This window comes from Phyllostomus discolor, chromosome 1 (genome assembly GCF_004126475.2).
Source record: "Phyllostomus discolor isolate MPI-MPIP mPhyDis1 chromosome 1, mPhyDis1.pri.v3, whole genome shotgun sequence".
NCBI lineage: Eukaryota > Metazoa > Chordata > Mammalia > Chiroptera > Phyllostomidae > Phyllostomus > Phyllostomus discolor.
In genome coordinates, this window is record NC_040903.2 from 150,962,724 (window position 1) to 150,977,809 (window position 15,086).

The 15,086-nt window shown below is 36.8% G+C and overlaps 1 protein-coding gene, 1 long non-coding RNA gene and 1 pseudogene across 3 annotated transcripts in view; 2 read left to right on the forward strand and 1 right to left on the reverse strand.

Moving 5' to 3' along the window:
• CDIN1 (CDAN1 interacting nuclease 1) overlaps positions 1-15,086 on the forward strand; it is a 212,530-nt gene that overhangs the window by 115,925 nt on the left and 81,519 nt on the right. The window lies entirely within an intron of this gene.
• LOC118501812 overlaps positions 1-15,086 on the reverse strand; it is a 50,737-nt gene that overhangs the window by 11,633 nt on the left and 24,018 nt on the right. The gene's annotated exons all lie outside the window — the stretch shown is intronic.
• LOC118501811 lies at positions 4,737-7,510 on the forward strand (annotated as a pseudogene).

A 15,086-nucleotide genomic window follows, 5' to 3' on the forward strand; every position in this document is an offset into this window, starting at 1 on the left:
TCATTGGAGAGACCCAGAGGGCCCTAGAACATACACAAACCCACCCACCTGGGAATCAGCACCAGAAGGGCCCAATTTGCTTGTGGATACAGAGGAAGTGACTACAAGGGGGTTGGGAACAGAGCAAACAGCATTGTTCACCTCCATCCCCTCCCCCACATACAGCACCATAGCACAGCAAGAAGTGAGTTGCACTGCCCTGGTGAATACCTAGGGCTCATTACAACATAATAGGTATACCAACATGAAAAAATATGGCCCAAATGAAAGAGCATATCAAAATTCCAGAAAAAGAACAAAGCAACAAGGAGATGGCCAACCTATCAAAAGCAGAGTTCAGAACACTGGTAATCAGGATACTCACAGAAATGGTTGAGTATGGCCACAAAATAAAGAAAGACATGAAGGCTATACAAAGTGAAATAAAGCAAAATATACAGGGAACCAACAGTGAAGGGAAGGGAACTGGAATTCAAATGAAGGATTTGGAGCAGAAGGAAGAAATAAACATTCAACCAGATCAGAATGAAGAAACAATTTAAAAAAGTGAGGAGAGGTTGAGGAACATCCAGGACAACTTTAATCATTCTAACATCCAAAACATAGGGGTGCCAGAAGAGAAGAGGAAGAGCAAGAAATTGAAAACTCAATTTGAAAAAATAATGGAGAACTTCCCCAATCTGGCAAAGGAAACAGACTTCCAGGAAGCCCAGGAAGTTCAGAGAGTCCCAAAAAAGTGGACCCACACCAAGGAAGCACACACCAAGGCACATCATAATTACATTACCCACGATTAAAGGTAAGGAGAGAATCTTAACAGCAAGGGAAAAGGAGATAGTTACCTACAAAGGAGTTCCCATAGGACTGTCAGCTGATTTCTCAAAAGAAACCTTGCAGGCAAGAAGGGGCTGGAAAGAAGTATTCAAAATCATGAAAGGCAAGGACCTACATCCAAGATTGCTCTATTCAGCAAAGCTTTAATTTAGAATGGAAGGGCAGATAAAGTGTTTCACAGATAAGGTCAAGTTAAAGGAGTTCATCATCATCATGTCCTTATTATATGAAATGTTAAAGGGACTTATTTAAGAAGAAGAAGATAAAAAATATGAACAGTAAAATTACAACAAACTCACAACTATCAACAACCGAACCTAAAACAAAAACAAAGCAAACTAAGCAAACAACTAAAAAAGGAACAGAATCACATAAATGGAGATCACATGGTTATCAGTGGGGAGAGGAAGGGGAAAGAAATGGGGAAAGGTACAGGGACTAAGAAGCATAAATAGTACATACAAAATAGACAGGGGGAGGTTAAGAATAGTATAAGAAATGTAGAAACCTAAGAACTTACATGTATGGCCCATGGATGTGAACTAAGGGGGGGAATGCTGGTGTGAGGTGGGGTACAGGGCAGAGGGGAATAAAGGAAAGAAATAATGGGACAACTCTGATAGCATAATAAATAAAGTATACTTTAAAAAATAAAAGTAAAAAATAACCCCTAATTGTTGTATTTGAAAGTCACAAAACCAGGGAGATATTTTTTGTATGTGGTACAGAAAAAAAAAGCATGTTAAAAAGTAAATCTAATTTAGTAAATAACAATGTTTTTATAAATAGTTTTATTGAGATATAATTGACATACAATAAAGTGTACATATTTAAAGTGTACAATTTAATAAGATTTGACATGTGTACAAACTCAAAAAGCTATCAGCAGTGAGCATATACCTACCACCTCCAAAAGTTCCCTGTACCCCTTTGTAACTCTTCCTCTCATTTCCTTTAGTTCTCCCTGAGTGTAGGCAACCACTGATCTGCTTTCTCTCACTATAGGTTAGTCTACATTATCCAGTATTTCCTGTAAATGGAATCACACAGCATGTATTGTTTTGTTTGGCTTTTTTACTCAGCATAGTTTTTCAGTATTTATTCATGTTAACTACATCAATAGTTCATTTTTTTTATTGCTAAGAAGTATTCATTTGAGTAGCTATGCCACTATTTGTTTATTTGTGCACCTGTGGAAGGACATATAGGTTGCTTTTTGTTCTAGCTATTAGATATAAAACTCCTATATGGGATCATGTAGAAATCTTTATATGGTTTTACTTCTCACGGCAGACACCTAGGAATGGAATGGTTGGGACATATGATAAGTGCACATGGACCTTTTTATGAAAAGATTAAACTGTTTTCCAGAGTGGATGTACCACCTCTACATTCCCATCAGTAGTTTATCAGTTTCAGGTGCTTCCCATCTTCCTCATCACTTGGTATGGTCAGTCTTTTTAACTTCAGACTTTCTGATATTTGTGTAACAGTGTCTCAATGTGATTTTAATCTATATTTCAGTCATGACAAATAGTACTGAGAATCTTTTCATATGCTTTTTTCTACCTGTTTGTCTCTGTGGAGAAGTGTCTGTTCCAAACTTTGTCTTATTTTTTAAGTGTTTTCTTATTATTGATTTCCGTAATTTTAAAAATATTTTGCATTAAGTCATTTATCTGGTATGTGGTCAGGTATGAAACACTGTCTTCCAGTGTGTGGCTTGTGTTTCCATTCTCTTAACAGTGGTTTTCAAAGATCAGAAGTTTTTAATTTTAATGAAGTCTATTTTATCAATATTTTACTTTTATGGATTTTGCCTTTGATATCACTTCTAAGACATCTTAAAGATTTAAAGAGCTAAAGAAATCACAGAGACTTTCCCCTTTTTGTCTTTTAAAATGTTTATGATTTTAAATTTACATTTTAGTTCATTTTATATATGGTGTGATATATGGATCAAAGTTCATTTTCTTGCGTGTATGGATACCCAATAATGTCAGAACCATTTTCTAGAAAGACTGTCCTGTCACTACTAAATGGCCTTTGTACCTTTGTCAAAAAACAATTGACCATGTATGTGTATGCCTTTTTCTGAATTCTTTATTTTATTCTGTTAATGAATTTGTCTATCTTTATATCAGTTCTACATTGTCTTGATGACTGTAACATTATAATTTTGAATGGAGATAGTATTAACTTCTCCAACTTTATTTTTAATGTTATTTTTGCCTATTATAGGCCCTTTACACTACCATATGAATTTTAGAATCAGCATTTAAAAGTCCTAAATTTTTTTTTAGATTTTATTTATTTATTTTCAGAGAGGGAAGAGAGGGAGAAAGAGAAAGAGAAACATCAATGTGCAGTTGCTGGGGGTCATGGCCTGCAACCCGGGCATGTACCCTGACTGGGAATTGAACCTGTGACACTTTGGTTCGCAGCCCGCACTCAGTCCACTGAGGTACACCAGCCAGGACTAAAATTCCTAAAATTTTTGCTGGTATTCTGATTGGGATCATATTGAATTTATAGATCAATTTGGGAAGAATTGATATCTTAATTGACATTGAGTTCTGATCCATGAACATTGTATCTCTCCATTTATTTAGGTCTTTTAATATTTTTCTCAGAAATGCCTTATAGTTTTCATTTTACATATCTATCTCTAAATTTTTTGTCAGATTGATCCCCTAGAAATTTTATATTTCCTGATTCTATTGGAAATAGTAGCTTTTGTTTAAATTTCCAGATGTCCATGTTATTGTAAAGGAATACAGTTGCTTTCATATATTGACCTTACCTCATCTTACAACTGTGTAAAATTCATTTATTAATACTTTGGTAGATGCCATAGGATTTTCTATATAGCCAGTCATGTTATTTGTGAATAAAGACAGTTTTACTCCTTTTTTCAACTTGAGTGCTTCTTCTTTGTCTTCTTTTTTTGTTGTTCTTTTTTTCATTAATGGCACTGTCTCAAATCTCCTACACAAACATCAATAGCAGTGAGAGTATACATTGTTACCTTGCTTCTGATCTTGGGGGAAAGGTGTTCAATCTTTCATCATTAAAAATAATATTAGCCATAGGTGTTCTGACCTTTATTAGATTGAGGAAACTTGCTTGTGTTCCTAGTTTCCTGCGAGTTTTTATCAAAAATGGAGTTTGGATTTTGCCAAATGCTTTTTATGCATCTATTAAGATGGTCACTTGGGTATTCTTTTATAAATCTGTTAATGTGGCAAATTACAGTGATTGATTATTGAAAGTCATACCAACCTTGCATTCTTGGGATGAACCTCACTTGTTTAGGAAGCAATGTCTTTGTACATTTTGTTAGATCGGATCTGCTAAAAATTTGTTAAGAATTTTTACATATATGTTCACGAGTGATAATGGTCTCTGATTTATTTTTCCTTTTTTTTAAGTCTTTGTCTTGTTTTGATATTAGAGTAATGCTGGCCTCATAGTACAAGTTGAGAAGTATTCCCTCTTCTTCAATTTTCTAGAAAAGTTTGTATAAAATTGTTATTATTTTCTCCTTAAATGTTAGATAGAATTCCCCAGTCAAGCCATCAGGGCCTGTTTTCTTGTTGGAAGGTTTCTAACTACAAAATCAGTTTCTTTAAAAGATACAGGGACTATGGCTTTTGAAGGGACAGCAGTGATCACACCTTGGCTGCTGGCCATTACCAGAAAAGCTAAGTCTGCTGTATAATAGGGATCAGAAGATCTGATCCTGATTACAGAATGTTGGGTTTTGTCTCCCATCTCATCCTTCCAGACCATCCCAGGAGATCTATAAGATTCCATCTGAGAAAACACTAGGAGTTCTTGGAAGAGCAAGAAGGAAAAGGATTATTGATTGAAATAAAAACAGGGTTGAATAAGTTCCAGAAAGCAGGGTTCTCACTTGTGACGGCAATCTGAAGAAGACAACTTCAAAAAAACACCTCGAAGCAACATGCAGAGAAGTAAGATGAGAGGGCCCTCCTTAGGAAAGAAGACAGCTGGTCCACAGCAGAAGAATTCGGAAGCACCTCTCCCAGGCAGAAGGGTAGGTGAGTGGAGGGTCACTCTGCGGATAACCCCCCTTCAGGATCCCTGAGGAAGACAAGAAAACACAACAGAAGGCTCCTGGAAATGGACATGGTGGCAGTAGCAGTGAAACCTCTTGGCCACCTGCAAGGAAAAGGGTCAGAGCTGACCCCACTGTTGAAAGCAAGGAGACATTTAAGAATAGAGTGGAAGTTAAAGTGAAACTCCCTGAAGAATTAAAATGACAGCTTATTGAGGCCTGAGACTTACCAGGCAGAAGCAGCTGTTTCAACTCCTTGCTAAGAAAAATGTGGATGCCATTCTAGAGGAGTATGCAAGCTGCAGGAAATCACTAGGGAATGTCGACAATAAGGAATATGTAGCGAATAAAGTTATTGCTGGAATGAAAGAATACTTCAACATGATGTTGGGCACTCAGTTGCACTACAAATTTGAGAGGCCCCAGTATGCTGAACTTCTCTTGGCTCAGCCTGATGTGCCAATGTCCCAGGGTAATGGAGTGCCACACCTACTGAGATTATTCATAAGAATTGGAGCAATGATGGCATATACGCCCCTTCATGAAAAGAGCCTTGCATTATTGTTGCCCTATTTGTATGATTTCCTAAAATATCTGGCAAAGAATGTTGTGTGTGTTTACTGTCAGTGATTACAAAGTGGTTTCTGCTGAGTACCACCACAAAGCCTTGTGAAGTGTCTGGTATAGATACCAGACACTTATTATGTCTGGTATCTATAAACAGTCTTTTTGGTTTTAGTCTTTTCTTGTACAATGGATATTCTTTAAAAATGGTAATGTATACCAGGGCTTATGTCTCAGTTTTTCTGTTTTGTTTTAAATGGAAAATAAAAGGAGTGCAAGTTCCTTTTCTCATTTCAAAGTTGCTACCAGTGTATGCAGTAATTAGACAAAGAAGAAACATTCAGTAGAACATTTTCTTGCCTCATTGACAACATTGTTGAATGCTGGTGGGTTCTATCTCTTTGACACTACACAATTTTCAAATTAGATGTTAATGCTATGTGATAAAATGCCCTGATTCCTAGTGCAAAAAGTTCACTCTGATGTGTGTACCTGAAAACCCATGCATTTGTGCTCTTTTTTTCTTTTTTATGATGCTTGAAGTAAAATGGCCCATCCTTTGCAAGAGCATCTGTGTTGTTCAGTAGGGATTCTATCTTTGCTCAAATTGTTGAGGATAGTGGTTTGTCTCATGGTTTTTGTATTTGATAATGCATGTTCTAGCATGGAAAACCCAATGCATTATTGTGTAGCTGCAGTTTGCTAAAGTCAATACTTTAGGAATTATGTTTCCAATCTAAATAAAATTTGTTTCTAAATTTCAAGGCAAAAAAATGATATAGGAATTAAGGCTATCTAATTTTTTCCTTGAGTGAACTTTGGTAATTTGCATCTTTCAAAGAGTTTGTTTATTTTTTCTAAGAGTTGGAATGTGTTGTCATAAACTTGTTCAAAGTGTTTCTTTATGCTCTTACTATCTGTAGGATCTGTAGTGATGTCACTTTTCTCTTTCCTGATATTGATGATTTTGTCTTTTTTTCCCCATATCACTCTGCCTAGAGGTTTATCAATTTTATTGGTCTTCTGAAGGAACCAATTTTTAGTTTTATTGATTTTTTTCTATTGATTTTATTTTTTCTCTTTTATTGATTTACTCTAATCTCTTCTCTTTTCTTTAGTTTCCATTTCATTTGTTCTTCTTTTCCTAGTTTCCTATGGTGGAAAGATGAAGTTATTAGTTTCAAACCATTCTTCTTTTCCAATATAGGAAGTACTATAAATTTGCTTTAAAATACTATATTTCACAAAATATTATATGTTTTCATCTTCATTTGGTTCCAAACACCAACTATTCTTTTCATTTCTTCTTTGATTCATAAGCTATTAAGTGGTATGCCATTTTGTTCCTAAATATTTGGAAAAATTTTACATATCTTGCTGTTACTGGTTTCTACTTTAATTCCATTTAGGTCAGAAACAAACTTGAATTGTTTTATAGTTCTTGAGGTTTGTTTAATGACAAACTAACTGCCTGGTCTTCCCATTCTTTCAGTGATGTCTCTCAACTCAGAGAACACTGGGTTTCACCTAGGTTTCTCCTCCCCACCTTGCAGTCTGAAAACTCTCCAGGTAGCATGCTGGGGCAATCAAAGAGTCCAACTCTTTTATTTCTCATCACTCAGATATCACTGTCACTCACCACTTGATGTCAACCACCATCTTATTTTGTTTGGTTTTTAAGTTATTTCTGGTAAGAGAATAAATTTAATCCTTATTATCCCATCTCCCCCTCAAGTAGATATCTCTCAATTATGATTTTTAACACATAATTTAACACATTATAAACCAGTTGATCTTGTTCAACATTAACCCTGTAATCTTGTTTATGCTGTTTAATTTATAGACTTCACAGTCACCCTAAACAAATTTTCTTAAACATCAACTATGAATAGAATGATTGATGAGAGTACTATTCAAACCTTCAGGTTTCTTTCTTGTAGTATCCCTCTTTCAATCAGACATCCATATATTCTCTTTCTCCCAGACTCCTGGGGGAGTCGGAATGGGATTTTCAGTCACTACTTTTTGACCCACAAAAGGGAAGGCTTTTGGTATGTTTAAGGCTAAAGATTAGCCTTAACAGCCTATGGCTGTAAGAAACCAGCTTTCGATGGTCCTGTTTTGATGACACTCACTTGGAACTAGGATAAAGCTGGCCATCCATGGTGAGAGAGAGCCCTGTCAATGCCAGTTATGCCCCTTCTCTCCCTCTTCTCTCCTTCGCCATATAAGAGGCATATTCCCCCATTTTTAATATCTTCTGCTATTAGATATCATTCAAAAGTCTCCTGGGATTAGAGCTTTATAGGTGATGAAGCTGCATTGCCTTAGTTTCCCCTCGCTCACTCTCTTCTCACTCATGGGGAGTATGGAAAATGAGCCACAAGTACAGTCAATATGTCTTGTACTCTCCTCATAAACGGAAATCTATATAGATACATAATAGCAATGGCCAACATTCTTTATTTCTAATGTCTGTGGACTCTGAAGTCATGTTCATGTAAAAACTGAACTTCTATGAATTCCATTTTTCTATTGACACAAGGCATTTATATTCTTTTGTGTTTTTCTTGTTCTCTTCTTCGCATTCTTAGTCTACTCTTATGATATGAGTGCATTCCCTTCTCTTGTTTTACTCCCTTTCCAACTTTAATTCCTAACACCGGGATGTTTCCTATGTCTTATTCACCCTTATTTTTTTAGAAGGATTATACCAGAAAAGTTAACCTTTTCCTGCTTCCCCTTATGTATTCCTTTTGCCATTTTCTTCCATTTTGTAGCTGGCTGCTTTGCTAACCATCACTACCTTTCCATTTTCTTTTTTTTTAATATTTTTTTAAGATTTTATTTATTTATTTTTAGAGAGGGAAGGGAGGGAGAAACATCAATGTGCGGTTGCTGGGGGCCATGGCCTGCAACCCAGGCATGTGCCCTTACTGGGAATCAAACCTGTGACACTTTGGTTCGCAGCCCACACTCAATCCACTGAGCTATGCCAGCCAGGGCTTTTTTCATATATTTTATTGATTATGCTATTACAGTTGTCCCATCCCCCCACTTCATTCTCCTCCACCCTACACACCCCTTCCCATCCACATTTCCCCCTTTAGTTCATGCCCATGGGTCATACATATGAGTTATTTGGCTTCTACATTTCCTATACTATTCTTACCCTCCCCTGTCTATTTTCTACCTACCATCTATGCTACTTATTCTCTATACCTTTTCCCCATCTTTCCCTCTCACACTCCCTTGTTAATAACCCTCCATGTGATCTCCATTTCTGTGGTTCTGTTCCTGTTCTAGTGGTTTGCTTAGTTTGCTTTTGTTGTAGGTGTGCTTGTTAATAATTGTGCATTTGCTGTCATTTTACTGTTCATATTTTTTATCTTCTTTTTCTAAGGTAAGTCCCTTTAACATTTCATAAAATAAGGGCTTGGTGATAATGATCTCCTTTAACTTGACCTTATCTGAGAAATACTTTACCTGCCCTTCCATTCTAAATGAGAGCTTTGCTGGAGAGAGTAATCTTGGATGTAGGTCCTTGACTTTCATGACTTAGAACACTTCTTTCCAGCCCCTTCTTGCCTGTAAGATCTCTTTTGAGAAATCAGTTGACAGTCCAGTGGGAATGCCTTTGTAGGTAACTATCTCCTTATCTCTTGCTGCTTCTAGGATTCTCACCTTATTTTTAGTCTTGGGTAATATAATTATGATGTGCCTTGGTGTGTTACTTCTTGGGTCCAACTTCTTTGGGACTCTCTGAGCTTCCTGGATTTCCTGGAAGTCTATTTCCTTTGCAGGATTGGGGAAGTTCTCCTTCATTATTTGTTCAAATAAGTTTTCAATTTGTTGCTCTACCTCTTCTCCTTCTGGTACTCCTATAATTCAGATGTTGGAATGTTTGAAGATGTCCTGGAGGTTCCTAAGCCTCTCCTCATTTTTTTGAATTCTTGTTTCTTCGTTCTTTTTTGGTTGGATGTTTCTTTCTTCCTTCTGGTCCATTCCATTGATTTGAGTCCAAGTTTCCTTCCCATCACTATTGGTTCCCTGTGCATTTTTCTTTATTTCACTTAGCATAGCCTTAATTTTTTCATCTAATTTGTGACCAAATTCAACCAGTTCTGTGAGCATCCTGATTACCAGTGCTTTGAACTGTGCATCTGACAGATTGGCTATCTCTTCGTCACTTAGTTGTATTTTTTCTGGCGCTTTGATTTGTTCTTTTATTTGGGCCATTTTTTTGTCTTTATGCACCTGTTACGTAGTGAGGGACGGAGCCTTAGGTGTTCACCAGGGTGGGGCAACCCAGTCACTGGGTTGTGACACTGTATGTGGGGCAGGGGTCCGAGAGGGAACGAAGCGCTTGCTCCCCTTTCTGCCAGATTTCAGTCACTTTCACCACTTCCCCCAAGCAAATTGGGCCCTTCTGGTGCTAATTCCCATGTGGGTGGGTTTGTGTACGTTCTAACACCCCGTGGGTCTCTCCAACAAAGTTTCCTGTGAGGCTGGGAGTTTCTCCCACTCCCGCTGCAACCCCCACAGGTGTTTTCAGTCAGAAGTTTGAGGCTTTATTTCCCCGAGCAGGGACCCTGGGTTGCCCCGTCTGTCTCTCTGCCCAGGTGTTCCTCTCAGTTTAACTGCGCGGGAATGTGGGACCACCTGCTCCACCAGCCGCTGCCTCGTGGGGTCTATCAGCTGCTGCCTTGCCCACCTCGGTCCTCCACCTCCGCTTTGCCGGGAGTCCTCTCCGCCCAGCTGCTGGTCTCCACCCTCTTACTGGTCTGGATGAATGTTTCTTCTTTAACTTCTTCTTTAACTCCTTGGTTGTCAGACTTCCACACAGTTTCATTTTCTGTCAGTTCTGGGGTTTTTTTGTTTTTAAATTGTTGTCCTTCTTTTGGTTGTGCAAGGAGGCACAGTGTGTCTACCTATGCCTCCATCTTGGCCGGAAGTTCCACTGCCTCTCCATTTTCGATTCAGTCCTATATCATCTATGACAGCTCATTCCAAATTATCATAAATTCAAAATTCATGCATAATTCCTTTATTAAGGGAATATTTTTAATTAATAAAGCTCATCACAGCCATCCTTGATATCTTATGAAAGTGGTGAAAATGAAATCACTAGTTGTGTGTAATACCATATTGAACTCATCACTAGCCCCAAATACTTCCTCATTCCTATTGTCTTTTTTTTATTTAATGTGAAATGAATATTTTTACCACTACATACCCCTAATTCAACACATCTCGCAAAGTGATCCTTCAGTAGTTACACAAATATATAACTACATTCAATAGATATTTAGTTCCTTCTAGGAAGAGGCAGCATATTATGCATTTCAGAGCATACAAAAATGAATAAAATCTAACTTTGCCTTCAAGGAATTTAATTCAGCCTAGTAGGAAACAGCTTGTACATAGATTACAAACCTAACTAACACAGAGCACCAACTATGTTCAGCACACTGGTTTAAGTACATGTACATGTATTATCCTTTTTGATTCACATAACAGTCTTGTGAGGTAGATACTAGTATCTCATCCTCATTTCATATGAGAAAATGATTTCATATGAGAAAGCCATAGTAATGTTACACACCCGGGTTAAGGTCACAGAGCTGGAAAGCTAGGAGAGACTCTTAAATAGAAGAGTGGCACAATCAAAACTTAACTTTAGAATGGATATTCTGGTAGCAGTGCTTAGAGTGGACAGAAACAAGAAGTTGGGAATAGGACCACCATTGCTAACACAGTTGTCCATATTGAAATAATCCATTAATTTGTAAATGATAGCAGTGGTAGTGGAAAAGGAAGGAGACTGTATAGACTTACAGATAACAAAGACAGGATTTACAGAACCTGGTAAGCATCTCAATGTCATAGGTGTGGAACAAATATAACTTGGAGGCTTTGATATTTGGTGATGGGAAGAATGATGATGCTATTGGTGATGCTAAGACCTGAGAGTATAAAATAATGTAGGTTAGTAATAACTTTAGTTGCCATGTTCCAACATGTCCAAAGACTACTGGGTTATGTGACAGAAGCCTAAGTGGTGGATCATAGATTGAGTTAGGGTTTATCCTCAGTAGAAATAAGCAAAGTAAGTTTTCATATATGGGAAAAGTAGAGAAATACTTATTTTTATGGACAGGAAAAGAAAGAAAACAACTGTGATATCACAGCCATAATGAGGTTTAAAGAATTGATTAACAATAAGTATTATTAGAGTGAATAAAACTATTTCTAAATTGACTGCCTCCCAACCTGCATCTCTCACATTTAAACATTTATAAGGTAATTTTAGTCTAGTTGCATTGAATCTGATTATTTGGAGTATTGATAGTTGTTAATCTAACATCAGTTCCCATAATGAATTACAAGGGTTTAGAAAGTTGTAGCAAAATGTAGGAACCCAGGGCTTTTAACAATCGCACTCGAAAGAAACCTTGGGAATTGCCTTTGTCAAGCATTTTGGAAAACCATTCATGCATACCCCCACGTCCAAAGCTCTATCAGCTGCCCAAACATAAAGAATTTAAAGGTCATTCTTCTTCCTGCTGTATGATGGCCTGATGTATTTTGACACACCACTTCAATGCCAAGAGGATCTGACCTCCCTGCAATATGGAGGGACTCTGGTGCAGTCAGATTACCCAACACTCATTGCGTTATGCTCTTTGCCTTTCTATCCCTTCACAGGTAAGCACACTCAAACATGGAACACACTGCCTTCAATACAGAAATATTTAAAATTTTACATGAACGTAAATGATTGCTGAGACATTACTTGGAACTATTAAGGCTTTTAATTAAAGAAATTAAATTCATTTTTCAAAAAGATAAATATGAATGGTGATCATTAATGCTTGAAAGAGAAAAAATAAACAGACGAAGAGGTCTCAATGCTGTTTTACAGTGTTTAGCTTTGTGATAGAAATCAGTTCTTTGGAGTTCAAAGTTTGAAAATGACTTCTAAAGTGTGGAGTTAGTGTACATAAAGGTAAATCTTTGATGGCTTTTGAAATCACTGCCTCAGAGGTATATCAGGTGTTGAAAGGTTGAAGAGTTAGGTGGAGGCCAGACAGCTGTCAAGAGAATTTTCTGTCATGTATAAATATATTCTGTGTTAGATTTATATACTGTGAAGTAGAACTTTGACTAGTTACCCATATTATTTTTTAATGCAATATCTTGGTGATATAGAGATGCAAAGAAAAATGTTTTCTATTAATGAGTTTCTAAAATATAAATATAATAAGCTAAATACTTATTCATCAGGAGCAGCTATTCAGTAAGATTTTTCTTTCTGTCTTCACAACTAGAAAATATAAAGTAAGTGTAATAATGTTCTCAAGCACCAAGATTGCACTTTGCAAAATCTAGAAACTTTATGTATTTGTCATAAATATTGGAAAAAGGAGTATTCAAGTATTTCAATCATGTCATTTCCAAGTATGATAACTCTCTGCTAAATTAAGATACTTTTATCCAAGTGAAGTATTTTAGTGGAATATCTAAAATTAGGAGTGAAATCTTGATGTACTTAATTGTTTAAATATTCACCTATTTTACATTACTTTTGACCTTTCCAGTAGAATTCTGGACTTCATACACCTTTGTTTGAATTGTTTCTGTTTCTATTTTCCCCACTTTTTCAAATGATGTATTGTCCCTGGAAACTGATCCTCAGTACAAAGCACATTCAGCTCCCATCTCGGTTGCCACAAGGCTTCAGCTCCAATTTCCTGGTATTCCTCATTCTGATTAGGCCTCTGAGTTTGTGCGCTATGAAAACTGACAGCCCGATCATGCTCTGCCTGCCCGGGGCCTGGTCACACACACTCCCATGTGCCACAGTGTGGCCACCCCCACAGGCCTCACCTTTCAGGATCTGTGTAATGTTTAACTGATGCCTGTATCCAGCGTTACAGATGTACTTCTCAATGTCGTATCTTTATCTACATAGAAATAGTTGAAAACCTCTTTTCACTTAACTACTACATGGATTAGCTTTACTTAACAATGACAGGTTTTCTTGCTGAAACTCAAATGGTCAAATTCTTTCCTCTTTTCTCATTCCCCTTGTAATGTTGTAACCCCTCCTCCCCCATAACATCCAGGCACACGTGTACACCCACACACACACTGTTGTCACTAATTGCTTGAGTACACAGCAGATCCATTTGAAATGACAGGGGAAGGGTTAGGTCCTGATGTTTTTACTGGGTTTACCAGTGACTTAATGTCTATACACTTTTTTCCTTTAAATTCACCCAAGATACACAGGCATAAACTAACCCAATTGCTTCTAATATTATGGCATTTTCATATACATTTTTTTGTCAGAAAGTACAACACCAAGTTCTGTTGTTCTACTAAGTTGCTGGCCTCCTTTTATAAATTCTTGGTAAAATTTCTTTCATTGTGGTGAGAAAAAAATATATGTATTCTATCAATTATTTAAAAAGGCAATAATTTATTATAGTTGATCATAAATGTCAGGAAGCAAAGACCCAGCTGAAGCATTTTGTCACATATCATCCTGTTTTTCTTCTAATTAGTTAATTTACATTTTACAAATTAAGGGTAAAATTCAGACAGAGGATAACATCATAGGTTTAACTGACCTATATTTGTATCTGCCAAATTTAAGTTAATTAGAAATGTAGATGCTGTTTGTTTTATCTGTCAGAAAAGCTCATCTTTTTCCTAAAAAAAAAAAGTAGACACACTTTTTCCCCCTCAGCATTTATCATCTAAATAATAGTCTTGCCAAGATGGCAGCCTCATAATAAACTCTTTTCAGTGGAGTGATGGGTAATGAAGCTTGCTTGTGAAGGCAGCGAAAAATGTTGTCTGGCCAAATGCATGAATATGATGGCTAGAGAATCAGTGGACTTTCTCAGTCATCAATCTTTTTAGTAGCCTCTTATACATCTGAATATTTTGATAGATGATCTAATAATTGAGTTATCTATCTTTCTAACTATCGGAGTTGCATAAAAATTATTCTCACATGCTACTGAATATTAAATATATTAGGCGCCCAGTAAATTTTTCATAAAAGGGCCAAAAGGTGAAAGATTTTTGTTATTCTGTAACACCTCTTAATATATTGAGTGGTAAGCCCTCTGAAATATTCAACTTTTAATTTCCTCTAAGAGAAGCAGGTATATATTTTAAGTGGGACATGTAATGATTACTTTAACTAGTGAAAAGTAAACTCTGGTAAGTATAGATACACCTTGGTGGTGTAAACGAAATGACCTTGCAGGCCTAATGCCAGTGGCAATTTAATGTTGTATAGATTTTCCACACAAGAAGTACAAAAGGTATAGGCACAAAGAGAGATCACGGTGATTTTGATGTACCCATCATTTTGAGAGGAAGGTGATCCTACCAAGAGGGGAAATGTGCATATCAGCTGCCAGCCTAGCTTTTCACCTGGTGACACAAAACTATCCTAACATTCTCTTAATGCATAAGTAATTCCTTCCTCCCATATATGGCTTCATGTTGTGTTGTGTTTTGTTTTGGACACATACCACTCTATTAAAAATTTATCAACAACAAGTGTGCTTCACTGTTGTTGAAGAGC